Here is an 18,436-nt window from a genome sequence, read left to right on the forward strand (position 1 = left end):
ACATTTTTAGTTACCATATTTTAGAAGTGGATGCAAAGTAACATTTTATAAGACTTTGTCCAACAATCAGAATACTTTGTTTTCCTCAAAATCATTTTCAGACATTTCCTCTTGCTACTTTTAGCAAACACATTTCTCTAGTGGAGAGAAATATGGAAGTTATTAATTTTGCTATTAGCATTAGGCACTGTATTATTGCTGATTATAATCATTTTGGCATCATGATTTCTAGGAAATCCTTGAATGCCAAGCTGATACTAGCCACTTCATAAAATGTTATCTTCTATAAAATGTTCTGTGTCTGTTTTTGTGAGTTACCAGCTATTGCTATGTATTTGGTGTTTAAAGAAAGATGTGCTTTTGATTTATTTACCTACTTCTAACATGCTAATTTTAAAATTAAATTTCTCTTTGTTCCCCAGGAATACTTTTTGGTATGGCTAATACAGTGATGGTGATAAATATATGCTTTCTAAAGGATCAGATTCTGTTTCAGGAACCGTTAAAATAATTCTTTTATTATAACAATACAGTAAGTTGAGAGGGCCTTGAGTCTTTCACAAAGTTTTAAAAATGTTTCTCCTCCCAACTTTAATTTTTGCTTTTTAAAATAAATCCTGGCTAATTTCCTCTTATGTGATGGGTTTTGTTGGCAAACAGATGAGTGGGAGTTGGGAACTCAGACCTAACCTACTTAAATCAGAGGGAGCATTAGCGCAAATATTCTTAAGTAAGCATTCATTGTCTAATCAAACGAAACTGGCTTACTCAATGTTCGGTAGCATGTCTTTTCAAATCCTGGCTCAGGCTCTTGACTAATGTGGGCTGCTCACTCTGATCCCATTGGGGCTGCAGAAATCTCCTATTTCCTTTTATTTTCAGATATGCAGCTGCATTTCTAAGCCATGACTACATAGCTAAATGAATCATTGATTTGGAAAATCTGAAGTGACCTTCAGGTTGTTCTCAAGCTCTTCCTCAACAGAAAAGAGAGGCAAAATCAGCAAAATATTGGAAAGAGGTAGTTTTTCTAAAGATATTTGTGGCAGGTAGAAGGTTGGAGACTACTCTGTATGCTTGTAAGTGTGCATGTGGTGAGGGAGAGATTATATTCTATATTCATAAGTGATATTCTACATAATTAATGGTTTTGGGTATGGCTCAAAAGATAAAGCTTTTTTCATATAGTACACAGGCAAACACTGCCCTTGGCTTCTCAACTGCCCTGTTAAACTACATGCTACTCAGACAGCCTGAAATTCTTCATTGAAGTGGCGTGGGCCAGTTTTGGGTGCTTATCTAGTCAGCACAATGATAGTCTTTCTGAACAGCCAATACAAATGAAAAGTTATATGATTAGAAGCTCTACTTTCATTACTTTTCTATCACTTCACCTTTCATTTTCAGTTATGCTTATAAGGGATGTTTTGTTAACAATTCTAGCCATATGCCCAGCCTTGTGGAGCAGTACAGCATTTCTCCAACACTGACTTGCTCTTCTTCATGATGGGTAATCTAGTTAGACATATCAATATTCAATGAAACGTATAGATTAGCCTGATGGAACTGCTCAATGAAGTTCATGTAAGGTCAACAGAAGATGCAGGTATCACATCCACTGAGTCACTAATTGGTCTCATGCCAGAAGTGTCCCTGATCAATATAGTCCAGTTAACCTCACTCTCCTCTCCCTTGAGTCCCTTTCCCCTTAGGTGCTGAGTGTTTCCAAAGGTTTCTCCAGCTGAACCAGGTATTGGAAAAGGAACTGATAAAAAACATCAACCTTTAGGTACAAATGACTGACAAGTCTCAACTCCTTTAAAACTGAAAGAATCTGCCATTTACTATGCTTGAAGGCTTAACTATATTATAGGAACCACAATTCAAGTTTCCTATAAGTTGACCTAAAATGAGAGAATAAGTTACCTAGATGACTCTGAGGTCCTCTCTTGTTCTAATAATACATGGATTTTTTATGAATTTCCTAAGAAATGTAGTTCATTTATTATTAACTCCATTTTAGAAATAAAGGAAGCAGAGGCTCAGAAAGGTCTAGTAGCAGAGCAGAGTGCAACCTTCTGACTTGTGGGTTTAGTCACCTTTGTGATCTAGAAGCTTCCCAGTCGTTCTTATCTGTTGTGAGGCTCGTCATAAACTTCCCAAATCAAACCATATTGACAAACTTTGCTCCTATCTCTGATATCTCCTAACCATCTTCTCATGATGAGTCATTTTTGCTGTCTCTCATCCCATTCTTAATGTTCAAGGGGGTGAACATGATGACTGTAAAAGGCAAGCAATAAATATCTGGGGTTGGACAAAGCTCTGTAAGCCAATCTGCAAGCCTGATCACAGCTTCTGGTGTCCTTAACTGTAACCTTGGCACATGCAAAGTGACTTCTAGTCCATTTTACCAACGTTTCGGTCAAAGATCAATTGCCGTTGTAATTATATCATATATCACAGGGCGAGGAATCAGTGAGAGGGCAGGCCCTCTAAACTAATACATATCATTAGCATTTAAAGAACACGAAAAACAAATTGAGCATTTGTCCTCATGTAACTCTTTTTTCTAGAGCAAATAATTTTCCAAATTAACGTGAATAAATTAATGAAATTGCCACGTTCCTGAGAATAACCACGTTGGTGATGTCGTCAAGCCCCTCAGCAAAGTTTGGCTCATTGTACTTCTCTGTCTGATCATTATAACATCTAATCAAGAAGAGCTTAAATACTTCAGTGAGCTCTCAAAATAAATTTGATCTGAGCAGCTCAGGTCTCATGGATTCCTAGGGTTACTGACTAGGTGAAACATGTTTTTGTTTTAATCCCTGTCTCAGCTCAACGAGGATTAATGCCCATAATTCTCCTATCCCCATTTAATTGAGAAATGAAGTTTGAAGAGGCACCTCCTGGAACACTCCACTTTGAAGTATGACCTACCCACTGTCTACACAATAAATCTTCCTCTGCTGACATGTACTTACACACACCCTTCCTATCCCAAAGAAGGAGAGAAGAAAGGCATTGTGTCTATGTATTTGCATGTCTATATTCCAAAACATACAACGTTGATGTTTTCTCTTTTCCATTTTAGAATTATCCTAATGATGCCCTTCTCTGGGAAGCTCAAATGTGTCTCAAACAGCTGTGACCTTTACTTTCTCTGACACTCTAACATCCCCATTGGTACAAATAGCACTTTTATTAAAAACAACACAATTCTTGCATTCATGTTATACGATTGAGAGTTTTACTTTTGCTTTTTCCACACCAGTAGAGGTAAAATGTCTGGAGGAGAGAAAGAGGCAAGAAACTACATCCTGAAACTACATCTTCAGCAGCTGGTTAGGCATTAGTAGAAAAGGGTCAAAATTCTGAATATAGACCCCTCCCTGTGTCCTCAAATAGACCCAATGCTAAGATCTAATGCAGAGGGGGCACAGAGAAGCACAGGGAGATTTAATGTCAGTCTCACTTTTTCTGTTGGTATGAGGATTTAATGAGGCAATACCTGTAAAGTGCTTAGCACAGGGCTAGGGACACAGTGAGGCATCAGCAAGTGCTGGCTGTTATCATTTATATAAAGAACTTTCTGATCTTACATCTAAGCTCTAAGGCTTCAGAATGACTATATCTGACATTCAATGTCTTTTCTAACCTAGTCTTGGAATCTAACATACCATCACTCCAACTATAACTTCTTGGTCATACAGACCAACCCTAGCCCAGTGTGGGATGGCACTACATAAGGGTCTGGATACTAGGAAGCAGGGACCATTGAAGGTCATCTTGGAGGCTTGCTACCACAACTGCCTAAGGGCTGCTGAAACCTTTATCAGACTTCTCTCTCTTATATGTTAACTTTCAAGGACCAGGTCTGTGTGACATTGTTGTGAGTGAGATTTCAGCAAATGATGATATACTCAGAAATAACAATATTTAAAGACTGAATATCTGTTATCAATTTATGGATGTTTTCATGTGATATTTCACTTGAGTTTCAAAATAACTTTTTAAAATAGACTACAGAGTAGATTCTCCTGTAATGATTTCATAGATAAGGAAACTTCAGATTGGAGAGATTTAATGATTGACCCAAGATCTCAACTAGATATCTTCCTAGCATTCTCAAGGCATTTCTTCTGCCGGCTAAACTGCCTTGTATATTTGTTAAATGCCTATCTGTTTATGTGCTGGGCAGATGGTTTGCAGCAAATCACAAGTGATTTTTATCTTAGAAATATTTTCTCTACTTTCTAAAAATCACTAGATTTTAGCAAGTGATATCTGCTTTTTATCTCCTACTTGCCACACACATATATGCATATATACTTACAGACACACATGCACACACAATCCTCGTTCTGGTCTCTTTTATTAAGAGCAAACTAAATTTCTTTCAGAAAATACTAGTGGTCATTGTGTCACAGAGAAATCTCTCTTCCATGCAAGTTAATATATATAGAAACTTTGTGAATTTCCTCCCTTTATTTTAAAATAAATTATGAAAGGTTGTATGTTCAGGCTTCAGGCAGAATTTTTGCTGTTTAGGGGGACTTTTTCAACTACTTCTCTTTGAATTGGTAGCCATCTGTACGAGAAGAAAATGAATACTAATGGAAAAGCCCAGAGTGGATTTGGAAAATCATTATAACTGTTCTGCCATAGGTTTGGGCCTTTGACAAAACATCTATTCAAGGATGGAAAATCCACTATTTCTCTTCTGCATTTCTTTTTCTAAATAGAGCTGGATTGAATAACCAGGGCTGATAAAGGATTCAGAGCAATTGCTTTGCTAAGTAATAGTGAGCCCATGTTCTAACCAATGGGACAGAAACTGGCCTTCTGTCTATTTAACTAGGCTGCCTTCCACAGACAGGTTTATAGTGAAGGAGTTAGAGGAGCAGACTTTAAAAAAAAAGCAAGATCCTCAGTGATTTTCACTCTTCTTGCAATATCCACCACTTCAGCACCAATTAGGACACCCCCCTCCTAAATTCTTCATACCTGCAGATTTATTTGCACCTCCAGACATTTTTTCCAGGTATTTCCCTTGTCCTTACAATACCCATCTGCCTTCTTTCTGCCTGTTCAAACCCTATGGACTCTCTTTGAATCCTTCTCAACTAGTAATAATCATGTACATTCTTGCTAGTGTTTATGATTTCAAAGTGCTTTAACATAAGCTAACTCAGTGATCCTCACACAACCTTAGAAGTTTAGCCCAGCAAGTATTATCTTATTTTTTTTCGTGGATGAAAAAAAGGAGATTGGAGCCGTCCAAATTGCAAACAAGGTCATAGAGCTAAAAAAGAAGCAGCACTGGAGTTGATCCCTCCTTTAGTGAAACCTACTTCTTCACCTGCATCTACAACCTGTATGAGATTTCCGTTTTCTGAGTGCTTAGAGCTCCTGGAGTCTGTCACATTCTAACATAGCCTTTAGGTGTTAACTGCCTGGTGGTTTCCCGTGTGCAAACAACTCATTGATGACCTAGAAATAGATTGATCCTCCACAATTTTGCATGCAGCTTTCCTGGTGCTTGCCTTCTCCCTGTGCTTACTCTAAGACAGCTCAATGGGAACAATGAGAACAATGGGACTAACAGGGAAGAATGAGTTAGACATTGTAGACACTTCTTTTTTTCTCCTCCCAACAATCCTTGAAGTAGATAACAGTCAAATGGATCTACAGTTATATACTCCATTCATTCATTCATTCATTCATTCAGTTAACATAGGCCATGCCTACTATATGACATTCTCTGTCTTAGGCCCTGAAAATACAAGTTAAGTGTGACATAATCTTGATCTCCAGGAGCTTAAAATTGAAGCTTCCACTTTCTTGGAAATGAAAACAAATGTAAGCACTATGTGCAAGACAGCTATATCCTATTCATTTCTTCACCTACACTGAAACAGAAGTAAGCACTTGACTCTCTGACTGAGCCAAATATAGTATAGATCCCTCCTATAGGACTCTCTGAAATGGAGTATCCAAGTTTAATGGCTAAATTATATTTACCTTAAACTGAGCATTATCTATCAGGACTTGCATTTGCAGCTTGGGGGTTCTGAATGTTAGACTTTTTATTTTTTTTTCTCTTTTGGAGTCTAACATGACAGGAAAAGACAATATGAAGGTGATCAAATACTCCAGGCAGTTTGTCTTGGGTAAAGATGAGAGAAAGCCATGCATTCTACTTATGTCTAAAGTGTTTCACAGATGATATCAAATAATCTTGAATGGCTCAGCTCTTTTACTATTTTTTTGATAAATTAGGAGTCAGGACTTAGGAATACACATCAGCTTTTTGCCTAGAGGACCATGGCACAGGTGGAAATGCATCCTCTGTGAGTGTGTTCGGTGATCACTCAACACCATTTGACCAGCATTTTGCTTTTAAAAATGCATGATCCTATGGTCATAATTCCCGCTCCCATTCTCAGAGCTTCATATCCTCATCACCTACTGGACTTGAACTCTGTACTGTCTCTGGCCGATTTTTCATTAAATGAAGAGTCATTGAACAATCACTATGCATAAAGCACTTTGGGAAATTTAGTAGTGAGCCTCCAACAGAAGTAATAGGAAAGCAACAGCAATCATGCAAAGCTTGATCGTGCTCAAAGGAAGTAATAGGAATGGGGATGGGGCACTAGGGCTGAGAGGACAATTACCATTTGTTGGGAGCTGCATCTCAGCAGAGGCTACAGTTGAACTGAACCCCAAAGAATGAATAGGATTTGCACTACAGAAATTGGAATGGGCATATATAACAGGCTAACAGAACAGCCTGAGCAGGTAAGAACGCTGATCATGATTTTCTACAATTATGTATTGTTTGGAACAATATTAATATTGATTCTCTGTTCTATATATTAAGAATATTAATCAGATCGTTTATTTGGTCCTAAATGTATTTTGTCATACCGCAACCTTCTTCACAACTTGAGAGCCTTTTGAAAAATAGTTGATATAGTTCACAAAACTATATTCTAAACTCAAAATCCAGAGTTAAAATTGAGGCCAAGTTCTTTTACCGTGGCATAATACAATGTGGTTTTATTGGTAAATTCTCATATTTACTGAAAAGCTCATCGTCTCATGGAGACATTTCAAAACTGCCTTCATAAAATGAGGATGATTCCAGACATCTTGAAAACAGAGAGCAGTTATTCCCATGATATATGATCTTCTTGGACCTCTACCTCATAAACTCCTAACTTCTTTCAAATCATATAGAGAGGCCGATTTTTACTGCTTTGTCCACAATGTTCATTTTTTCCTCTCTCTGGGCTATTATTTATTATTTAACTAGGTTACTGTATTATTTAAAGAAAAAAGTAGTTTGCAATATTGCCTGCATGGGAGATAAAGGTAAAGCAATATTGATTGCATTGTAGCTATTAACTACTGTTCGGAAAACAAGGAAGGAGTAGGAGACAGTAAATCAGGGGAAGAATTATCTTCACCCTTCTACAAGCTAAAAACGAAAATAAAAACATTAGCAAACTACATTCCAAATAATTCCAAAGCTTTAGAACTTTTTCTTTAAGGTCCATAAAGCCACCTTGAAAGCTTAAGATATTAGGTGAACTCACAGGAATGGAAATGGCCCTCAAGGAACAAAGAATTTATCATATTTTTAGAGAGTATACCAAGAATGAACAAGCTTTTGTAATTTAGCTGCAATCTACATTTTCAACAGTAACTACTAAGTTCTTCACGCAAATATATTGTCTAGTTAATACTGCTTGTCCCGGAATTCTCCATATATCTTGTTCTGATTCTTGCTGATGATATTTTCCTTCCTAAAAAGTTCAGATTTAATAAAAATATGAATTTACAAATGCTTCCATTCCTTGTTCTTCCTCCATTAATATATCTGGATCTCTCTGCTCTGGTTGTGAATGTAGAAATTGGTGGAATAATATTATCAGTGAAAGTTAACCAAGCAAATGGGGAGTCTATAGACTAGGTTTCACAAAGGGAAATATCCATAAATGAATCTGTAAGAAGACTTGGGAAGCATAAAGAACCCAGTGGAGAAAATGCAGTCAGTAAAGCAAGAAAAGGAATACATTTTTTATCAAACCGAGAGAGAAAAGAAGCAGATGTCAAAAGCTCAGTATGAAGTCAAGGCATAGGAACAGTGGAATCCAGAGTAGAGAACAGAGGTCAAGAGATTAAGTGGGAGGTTATTTCTGGAAAAAGATCAAGAAGAGGTGTAATTTATCACTGACATTTAATTGGCCTCCATGGTGAGATGCAAAGAAATACCACCAGTATTTACAAGACTATAGACAGGTCAGACAGAATTAATCAATCAGATTTCTGACTGGACTCATCCCTCTGTTAGGCATTGTGGCAATAGAAAAGATACGCTTCTTTCAAGTTAGAGGTTAGCAGACCAATGTAGCACATAAATCAATTAGAAAATACTGTTTCACAGCACAGAATATTGGTTTCTATAGTCCCTCTAAAATACCTTGGTCATCGTGGTTGATCAGTAAATACTTGTTAAATGAACATAAAAGTTGTTTGTGTTTTCCAGATTCTATGTACTATAAAATTGGAGAAGAGGAGAAATTTAATGAGGGATAGATAATTAGGAAAATCTAAGAGGAGGTGGAGCTTGAACTATGCTTTTTATAGTAAAAGAAGCAATATGAAGAAAAACCACATTTGAGAAAAATGAAAAGGGATTAGTAAAATAATTTGTCCATTAATTAAATCATTGCTCAAGCACTGAAAATTCCAGTCAAAACCCCAACTGTCTTATCTCATTTATTATTATTTCATCCAGAAAAATACCTGATTTCTTTCACTAAGTAATACCACACTAACATATGTTTCTGGTGTTCATTAATGAATATCACGTAAATATCCTTTCCTACTTGCCCATGTGAGTACATCCATATGTAAGGACAAGGCATCATCCTCTTTAAGCCACATTAGAGCTCAAGAATGACCTTGAACAAGCTGTTCTTTGGACTTTAGTCTCCTCACCCAGTGAAAGGAGAGAACTGTAGTCCTAAACTCTATGGTTTCTAAATCAGAAGCAAAACCTAACCCCATCGTACCATTGTTTTTGTTTAAATGGCATCAATCTGAAGATATGCACACATTATGGTCAAAATGAATATATTGATTTCTGTACAAATTAAAGTTTCTGCTAATTTGCACTGAAACAATTGAAACAATAAACTCAATGATAACAACAAAGTAGCTTTTAAGTTGATCATTTAATTTTACTTTTGATAATGCATATGTTTTTATTTAGACTAATACAATGTACATTATAACCAACACATTTTAAATATCCTCTCATTTGAAGCGTCTGCTCAATGAAGGAGAACTATTGAAATATAAACTCTTCATGCTGCTGCTGGTTGTGGAAAGAGGCAGACTTAAGGCCCCACAGTTGTCTGTGGCCTGATCATTGCACAGATGATCAACTTGTGAAGTGAAGAACTGGTATTTATTTATGATTGGCTACACAGAGACACACTAATGGTGCATTCTGTAAATTTAAGAGAAAAAAACAAATACACTAAACCTATTGCATTCATTCATTTATACATTCATTCATTTATATGTTAATCCTTCCATTTATTCGTATGCATGATCCTTGTAACACAAAATTGGAAAAAAAAATCATATAACTTATCACAAATCTCACATCCTAGAAGCACAAATAAGTACCTCTACAAAAAGACAAGGGAACTAAATTTTATCAAGTGTTAGGAGCAAGCACTATGCTAAGCATTTTGCATATAGCATTGTATTTAATCTAAACATGCTAAAGAAGCAGGAAAACCAGGGAACTGGATGTGACTTTTGAGATAAAGTTCAGTAGTAAAGAATGAGGTGCAGATCATTAGAACAAGAGCCAAAAGGTATGATTTGAATGCTATTCCTACTGTATTGGAGGGACACAAGAAATTCCTACATATCTAGAGAATAAAGCACATTTGGCACTACGATGGGAGAAAGGATGATAAAGTAAGCTGGATCAAGTAACTTAAAGGTTTTGAAATTCATCCTAAAATAGAAACTTCTGCTGTAAGCAAAAGAAAACAGTAATTAAAACCAAAATGCCAAGTAAGTTGCATATTTTAGAAAGAAAAGTATGATGTTATTGAAAATGAGAAATTAGAGATGAAGGAGACTGGGGGTGGGAAGTGGTTGAAATACCTCACAACATGAAGGTCTGTGAGCTAAGGCATCAGAACAGAATTGTAGAGGAGGGGGTGAATTGAGAGACATTTCAGAGAGAAAAAAACTACTGTGCTTTGCACTCCATCTGTGCTAGAAGTTACTATTGTTCCTTATCAGTCAGACATATAGAATAAAACTATCAACTTTATTTCACAAAGCTGATTGGAGCACTTTGATTGGAGGTGTGGCCACATTGGTTTCCTAATAAGTTACCTTAGTACTTTACTTACCCCATCCAGTGCAGACAGAGATAATTAATTACTGATCTCTTCAGCAGGAGTCTGCCTCAAGAAGTTGCCATCATGGTGAAATGTAGCTCAGAAAGTACCCTTTCCAGAGGCAGGGGAACAAAAAGGACAATCCAGAGGTGTTGAGGCAAGCACTTGCAGATTCTTCTTCTGCACTCGCAAATCAAACCACTTCCACGTCCCACGGAGAAGAGTAAGTGATGATTGTGAAGTGTAATCATGAGTGTGTAAATCACCTGGGGTTCTTGTTAAATTATAGATATTGATGAAGTAGGTCTTGACCAAGACCTTAGATTTTACATTTCTAACAAGCTCCCAGGAAATTCTTAGGCTGCTGGTCCATTGAGTAGTTAGCGGATAGAGAGCCCAGGTTGGTTACCGTAGCAAAGCTTTCCAATGTTAAAGCAGGGTCCGTGATTCTAACTATAACATCTTGGTTGAATAGGGTGCTCTAGTTCTCCGATTGCCTGAAAAGTTCAGGACCAAGGACAGTTATTTTTTGCACATTATAACTGGCTATGCTCACAATAACCAGTAATTGCTGAAATCTTGATAAATGTGCCCCAATATAACCATAAGAGGATAATTCAATTAAACACTCATAAAACATCCAGACTTAGAAATGTTGATTCCAACTCTTTCATGCTTTTTATAAAATCTCCCTTCGGGCTCTAGAGGGTTTAAATATTTTTAAATTAGTTCATTCTGCCCCCATAGGTCTTCATTTCTTCATTTGTTTTATTTGATCACATTAGCTTATAAGCTGCCTCATATATTTTTGGGATGTGTTTGGGGACAGAAACACAATAATGAAATTAACATTTCCTCCTCCAAAAGTTGGGCCTCAAGGTGGACTGTGCTTCTCTGTCATCTTTACTTTCTTCATCACAATGCTTTGCACATAATAGACCCTTAATAAGTATTTCTTGATTGATGTATACATTTGAAATTTTTCATTACTTGTGTGGATCTGAAATATTAGGTTTCCCAAATCTAGTTTTTCTTTCTCTCTTTAGAACTTTACTCAATTCTTTCTTCTTCAAAGTGCTAGTAAGTATATCAAGTTTATCCTTTCAGCTTGGAGGTGATAATTTCCCATTCTGGGGGAGATGGATGCTATGCCCCAACATTTGTGCACTTAATTAAAGCAGAAAAAATTCTTAATTAGTGTAATAAATGCAATTAAAAATGTCTCTAATGGAGAAACTGCTGCTCAATTTTTAGAACAACAGAGAGGTAATGGCCAGATGGGTTAATTAATCAGAGTTAACTCTCATTTGATGAATACTTTGAGGTTCTCTGATACAATGAGATTATACAAATACCATACATTGTTGTTATTATATCCTCATAGAATATCATCTGGACCCTACTTCCTTAGGCCTCTCCACTTAACAAAGTTTTTATTTTCAAAGCTGACCTTTGCTGTCTCCAGGTATAATTCCCTTCTATCTATATCTCAAAAATAACTTAAGCATGCCACAATGAAAGAAGGTAAATGTCAATTTTCAAAATTTTAAGAGATTTTTTACACATTGAGCAATGCATTACTTTACTTCTTTTGAGAGAGAAACATCTTTTTCTGTCACTGTTGTTAAACTCTGTGAGTGACAACATTGTTTTGCGAGTAGAAAAGACTACCATTCTCCACGTTGTGCCAAGTCTCAAATTTCCATCAGCCAATGATTTTTGAGCATCTACCGTATATCTTCTGTGAAAGAAGTTTTGGTTACTTTTGATGACTTTTATCTATACACTTTGTAAAAATGATTGAGCCTCTTTCTCATTCCTGTGTACCATATTTCTTGTTGGATCAAATTTCTGGTTGGAAAAAGAATCAACTAGTGCCTGAGATTTAAATAATTAGAGAAACTAACTCTGGCTCCAAAAGCACAATCAATGACCTCCTCTCCTGTGTGTGCACACTGATAATATCCTAGTGGTGCTGAGTTGTGGGAGAAAACAAAGGTCTGTGGCCGCCATTGCTCTTTGTCAAGGCTTTACACAAAAGTACTGACTGTGCTATAATAGAGAATCAGCTTGCCAAAACATTACAAGAGGCTGAAGCTTCTAACTCACTGAAACTCTACTTAAGTTATTATATGCTTGGATGGCTGCAAGAACAACAGATAGCTGTGTAATTAATGCAAAGCATGTCAGCCTCCCTCACTTCCTTCTCCTCTCCATGCAGACCAGTAACGAGGCGCCTCCTGACACACAATCACAACGCACTGACAAACCATCTTGGTGTGTGAAAGAGACACAGAAAAATCCAAGAACCGTGACAATGCTAGCAAGCACGGTTCCTCTTTGCCAGAAATTTCCCATCATAGCTGTTCATGAGGCAGAGACTCCTGGCTAGAGGAGTCATTATCTGCTGGGCTACAGACCAACTTCCAGGTCTGAAGGACTCTTATGTTATCACATTGAAAGCAAAAGTTATCTTTTGAAGAAAGAAGAAAAAGAAGGATTTAACTCTTTCTCCTTATGTTAGCATTCCTGAGAAAGTATTAAAAATAAATGATTCTCTGAAACTATTACACGTTTTACTGCTTATTTTCGCCACTGTATGATGAACATGTACCCACCAAGAAATTAGATAGTTTCTTTCATGTAGCTTCATCCAACAGATTAAAAAAGATAATAATGTTAAATTTTATTATTAATAAAAATTGTGGAATTTCACCTGATATACCATGAAATGTAATCCTCACCACTGTGCTTTATTAGGTCTGTCCATCAGCATCATCATTGATTGACATGCCCAGTGCACTGTTCCCTTACATAATTGTGCTAGTTGCTACAGGTAATGTTTGAAAGCATGAAACACAATCTTTGACCCTGTACTTTATCTTAATATAATTAGTGAAATAAAATTTCTATGTAAAAAGATGCAGAATAATTGAATGCAATAAAATGTAATTCCAAATGAAAAATACAGACCAAGATATATAATGGGAGATCAATGATTTAGAAAGGATTACCATTGGAGAGGGCAAAACAGGTACAAATCCTCCAGGAATGGTATACTGCAGAGTAAGGAAATTCTAGACCAGAGTATATGTGAGAGAGCAAGAAAACTCAACAGTTAAAAAAAAATAACCACTAAGTATGTCCTCACAGGTAGTAATGTGATAGCAATAATACTCTGCACTGGGAACAGAATTGGTTATCAAAGGAGGGAAGACATAACAAATAAAAGTTATAGTTAAAGACTTTTGAAACTTGTGTTCTAGATTTTTAGAGAAGCTTAACATGAGAAACAATAGTGAATGATTTAGCAAAAAAGATAGTAGGGCTAATTCCTACATTACATGGTATAAATGCTAGCCTTCATAAGAATTCACATTAAAGAAGTATCATTGGAAACTGGAACAATCCAGTAGAGTTTCATGAAGGTGATAGCTCTTGACTTGCATTTTGACTATTAGTTAATATTTGAATTTTTAGAGAGAGGAGAATAAATACCAGATGGAAGTAAAGCGTAATATAAGCCATGAAGTTGGGATTAGATATTGCATGTTTATGGGACAGTAAGGAACTTAATTCAATTAAAGACACAATGCAATAGGGAATAGCGATCTACTGAGGTTTATAAAATAATTGATGAAAAGTGTTATTTTAGGTAGATTAATCAAGAGCAGTGGTTCCATGCTTTGATTTTTAGACTCCAGATAGGCTCTGAAAATAAAGCTGCATGTTCATGTGGCTCTATGTACACAGTGAAACATGTATCTACTAAATAATGAATATATTTGCAATGTATATTTCCTTTAAATATGTATAAGTATGACTAATACAATGAAAATAAATTTAATAAATAAAATCTCCTCTAATCTAATGCCGTTCTGTATTTTCTCAACTAACAGATATAGTTATTATCTTTACTGGGAGATGCATTACTTTCTTAAACATACTGCCAACTTATATTGCCATTTGTTTTTCAGTTATCAAACATAAAATGCATAACAGATGCTTAATATATTTTAATTTATTGATTCTTTGTTTACTGAGTTATACTAACCTAAATACCACCATTAAAATGGCAATATTTAATTGTTTTCTCTTCTTAAAGTCTTAATAATTAATTCAGAATCCATTTCTAATATGTGGAGTTATAAAATATGTATGTTCTCTATCGACACTAGGACTTTTTTACTCTATTTCTCCCTAAGGAATTAGACTATCTTTTTTTTTGGTCACATAGCAGTTGTGGTGTATTTTTGAAGACCAGAAAATAAAGATAAGCTTAGGATTTAGCTGAGAGTGGCACATTTTGAAGCCAAATGAGCTTGTTTCATGTACCCCACACTTTGGATTTTCATCACTTACAACATGTCAACTTGCTAAGCACAAATATTCCATCCTCCAAAAAGCACTAAATATTGAAAACAAGATTTGATGAGATAGAGTAAGTAGGGTAGAGGTGATATAATAAAACAGCTCAAATTTACAAAGAAGTTTTAGCACATACAAATGAAAAGAACACCAACTCCTTTCCAAACCTTGCTTCCCACTGCAAACACACAGCTATTTACCCTCATAACTTATTTCTGCAATAATAATACATTTTTCTTTCTCAAGAAATGTAGAGTGCTGGTGGAGACGCACTTGGTAGTAGAATATGCAGTAACTTAGATGTTGATCTCAATGTTTTAAATTGAAATTGCACTGATTTGTGAGCTTTTTTTTCCAATCTACTTTGTCAAGGAACGGTTAACTCAGCAGGCCTAGGTTGCTCAAACTCTGGACATTCCAAAGAAATGCCTGTCTTTAGGACTGCCCTTGGCCAGCTCCTGGGAGATAACCCCTGAGCCTGTGGAATATTCTTCCTGATAATAAGATTGTTTTGTAGCCTGAGGCCTTGAGCCATGCAGACCAGTTTAACCATATAAATTTATTCTGACAATGTGATTTCTGGTAAATGCTTGTTTTTCCTCTGGAAGGAGGAGGAATAGAGTCTGAGCAGCTGAGTTCAGACACTAGGGAAATGCATGCCTATGTGACTAACCCTGCCCTAAAATCCCTGGACACTAGGCATGGATTAGTTTTCCTGTTTGGCAACATTTCTCATGTGTCCTCACACATTTTTGCTGGGAAAGCTACGCTCACTCCCACGGGCAGTGCACACCTGGAATCTTGCATCTGGTTTCTCCTGGACTTTGCCCTGGTGCCCTTCCCTTCACTGATCTTCATCTGTATCATTTGCTATAATAAACCATAACCATGAAAATAACAGCTTTTTTGAATTATGTGAGTCCTTCTAGAGAATCATCAAGACCTGAGGGCAGTCTTGGGGATCTTCAACACACCACCATTTTCTAATTATCAATAAAAATTTCCCTAATTTGGCCTTCACTGCTTTTCTTCTACTCTGAGCTCTCTTCAATAGCAAAGAATTTAAGGGATTTGCAGAACCATCATTTGGGTTGTTTATTATTATTTCATATATTTACAATTTCTCAGTTAAATTAATTGCTTATTTTAGCACAAACGCTGTGATTGCCTTTTTCTTCCAAAAACATGCAATGTTTTCATAATACTCAGCACTACCTAGGCACTCAATCAATGCTTTGACATTAATGACCAGCCAAGAAACTGATGGAATCAATAAAGAACCAGGAACATCTATTAGTAATCGAGCTAATCATGTTTGACAGCCTATAGCAGTTGTCCAGAAATACTCTGGATAACTATTACTGGGCTGCCTAAGCACTGACGGAGCCTATTTCGGCCAACTTGTATCTGTGCTTTGCACATGGTAAGCACTAAATGTTTATGGAATGAACGTTTAGTACAAAATGTACAAAAAGACATTTAGTGCAAAATTGTACAAGAAAGAAATCTTCTATTAGATTCTGTAAGAACCATGGTTGAATTTTCTAGGAAGACTTAAGAAAGGTAGACTTAATGGAAATTCTGAGTTTGAATTAAATATTTGAGGTTGAAGGATTGTTTCACGTATCTGAAATAATCTTGAGGGTTACCTCAATCATTTACTTTCGTTTTGTGTGCTGCTTTAACACATAATTTAGTGGATATTTTATATGGTATAACAAAATTTCTGTGCTATACTGAGAGTAATTCTTGAGAATTTTTGAGTAACGAGTAATAGCTGTTTAACACTACATTCAAAAACAAAAGCTTACATTTTTCTGTACAAGCTTATACAGATCATAAAATTCAACTCAATACACCAATAGAGAAAGGACGTAAAGGAGGTGACACTAGGTATTATCAGGCTAACATAGCTGATAGTGACAGATGATGGAGCTGAGGGGAGTAAACTTTTGTAAGTTCAAAAAAGTATGTAGTTCTTTGCTTCATTATCTTAAGTCATATTACTCAGAAACCTGAGATAGGTGCGAAGTGGTCGCTTAGGGAATGTGTTCCAGGAAAAATAGGTAAGAAAGTGAGGGATGCCAGCAGAAAAGGAAAGGAAGCCAAGGAAGAGTCTGGTTTTAGGCAAAGTCCTGCAGAACATGAATCAGGCCGAAGCCACAGGGGGATCAGGGTGTGTAAGGTACACCTCAGAGTTGTTGCTTCTACATAAAGGAGGCGAGCCTTCATGCCATCGAGTTACTTGCTAAGGGTTGCCCTGTAGATCTAAACTCCCGGGCATTCCCCACTCTTTGTGAGCACAGAAAAAGCTCTTCCTTTTTCTAGAGGACATCCTCTGAGAAGAGTCAGAGGTGCAGGCCATTAAAAGCAAAATCAAACAAAACTCTAAAAGAGATCCAAGGGGCTTCAAGTGGAGCCCTGACGATATCTACTAGATTAATAAAAATATGTAGTTGTGCTATAAAATATGATCAGTGGATTATTTGTGCCTCAAAGAATGATATTCGAGAAAATGTTGAACAAGAATTTGAAAATTCTTTGCAATAAACATACCAGCCTTTAAACAAGTTGTCTCATTAGTTGTTAGGAGGTAGAGATTAGTGTGGATTATGGAGTGAACCCAACGGACAAGAGTAAATGGTACAATGAAAGAGGAGCATCCAGCCAGAACCAAGATGAAAGATGTTTAAATCAACTGTGACTTGGAAGGTCTTTGGCCAGGAATATATTTTCTTACAGGAAAAATATACCATAGACCCAGAGTTTGACTCTGGTAAATGTGAATCCTTTGGTTGAAGAAGGGAATTTGGGCCTACAATACGTTTGATCGCTGTTGTTAAAATAAATAGAATTTAATTAAAAGCTTATATCATGTAAGTACTAAATTTGGATAGTTCAGAGAGTATATTAGGGTGCAAGAGATTTCCACATATTGAGGTATATGGGGTAACTATTCGGGTTCAAAAAATTTATTCCGCTTGAACTAAAGAAGCTTGACTTATGGCCTATCAAACATACATTGTACATATGCTTTAACCATTAAAGTGAAGAATGCACTCTCTTTTATTTTTATTTATTTCTTTTTTCTTTTATTGTGGCAATATTGATTTATAACATTATATATATTTCCGGTGTACAACATTATACTTCTTTTTCTGCATAGATTACATCATGTTCACCACCCAAATACTAATTACAATCTATCACCACACATATGTACCTAATCATCCCTTTTGCCCTCTTCCCTCCCCCCTTCCCCTCTGGTAACCACCAATCCAATCTCTGTCCCTATGTGTTTGTTTGTTGTTGTTTTTACCTTCTACTTATGAGTGAGATCATATGATATTTGACCTTCTCCCTCTGACTTATTTCGCTTAGCATAATACCCTCGGTGTCCATCCATGTCATCACAAATGGCTGATTTTCATCATTTCTTATGGCTGAGTAGTATTCCATTGTGTATATATACCACATCTTCTTTACCCATTCATCCCTTGATGGGCACTTAGGTTACTTCCAGCTCTTGGCTATTGTGAATAATGCTGCAATGAACACAGGGGTGTGTGTATCTTTAGGCATTGGTGTTTTCATTTTCTTTGAATAAATATCCAGCACTGGAA

At 36.3% G+C, this 18,436-nt stretch overlaps 1 long non-coding RNA gene across 3 annotated transcripts in view; it reads left to right on the forward strand.

Moving 5' to 3' along the window:
- Positions 1 to 18,436, forward strand: part of LOC131415384 (uncharacterized) — a 151,060-nt gene that overhangs the window by 20,107 nt on the left and 112,517 nt on the right. The window contains exons 3-4 of one of the 3 annotated variants that reach the window (XR_009222440.1): positions 10,505 to 10,668; positions 12,667 to 14,263. The exons of 1 other annotated variant lie outside the window; for it this stretch is intronic. This is a non-coding gene — a long non-coding RNA (uncharacterized LOC131415384). Of the gene's footprint in view, positions 1 to 10,504; positions 14,264 to 18,436 lie in introns of those variants that run through there. One more of the 3 variants, XR_009222438.1, reaches the window with a different exon arrangement.

The sequence above is a fragment of the Diceros bicornis genome, chromosome 16 (assembly GCF_020826845.1).
Source record: "Diceros bicornis minor isolate mBicDic1 chromosome 16, mDicBic1.mat.cur, whole genome shotgun sequence".
Lineage (NCBI taxonomy): Eukaryota > Metazoa > Chordata > Mammalia > Perissodactyla > Rhinocerotidae > Diceros > Diceros bicornis.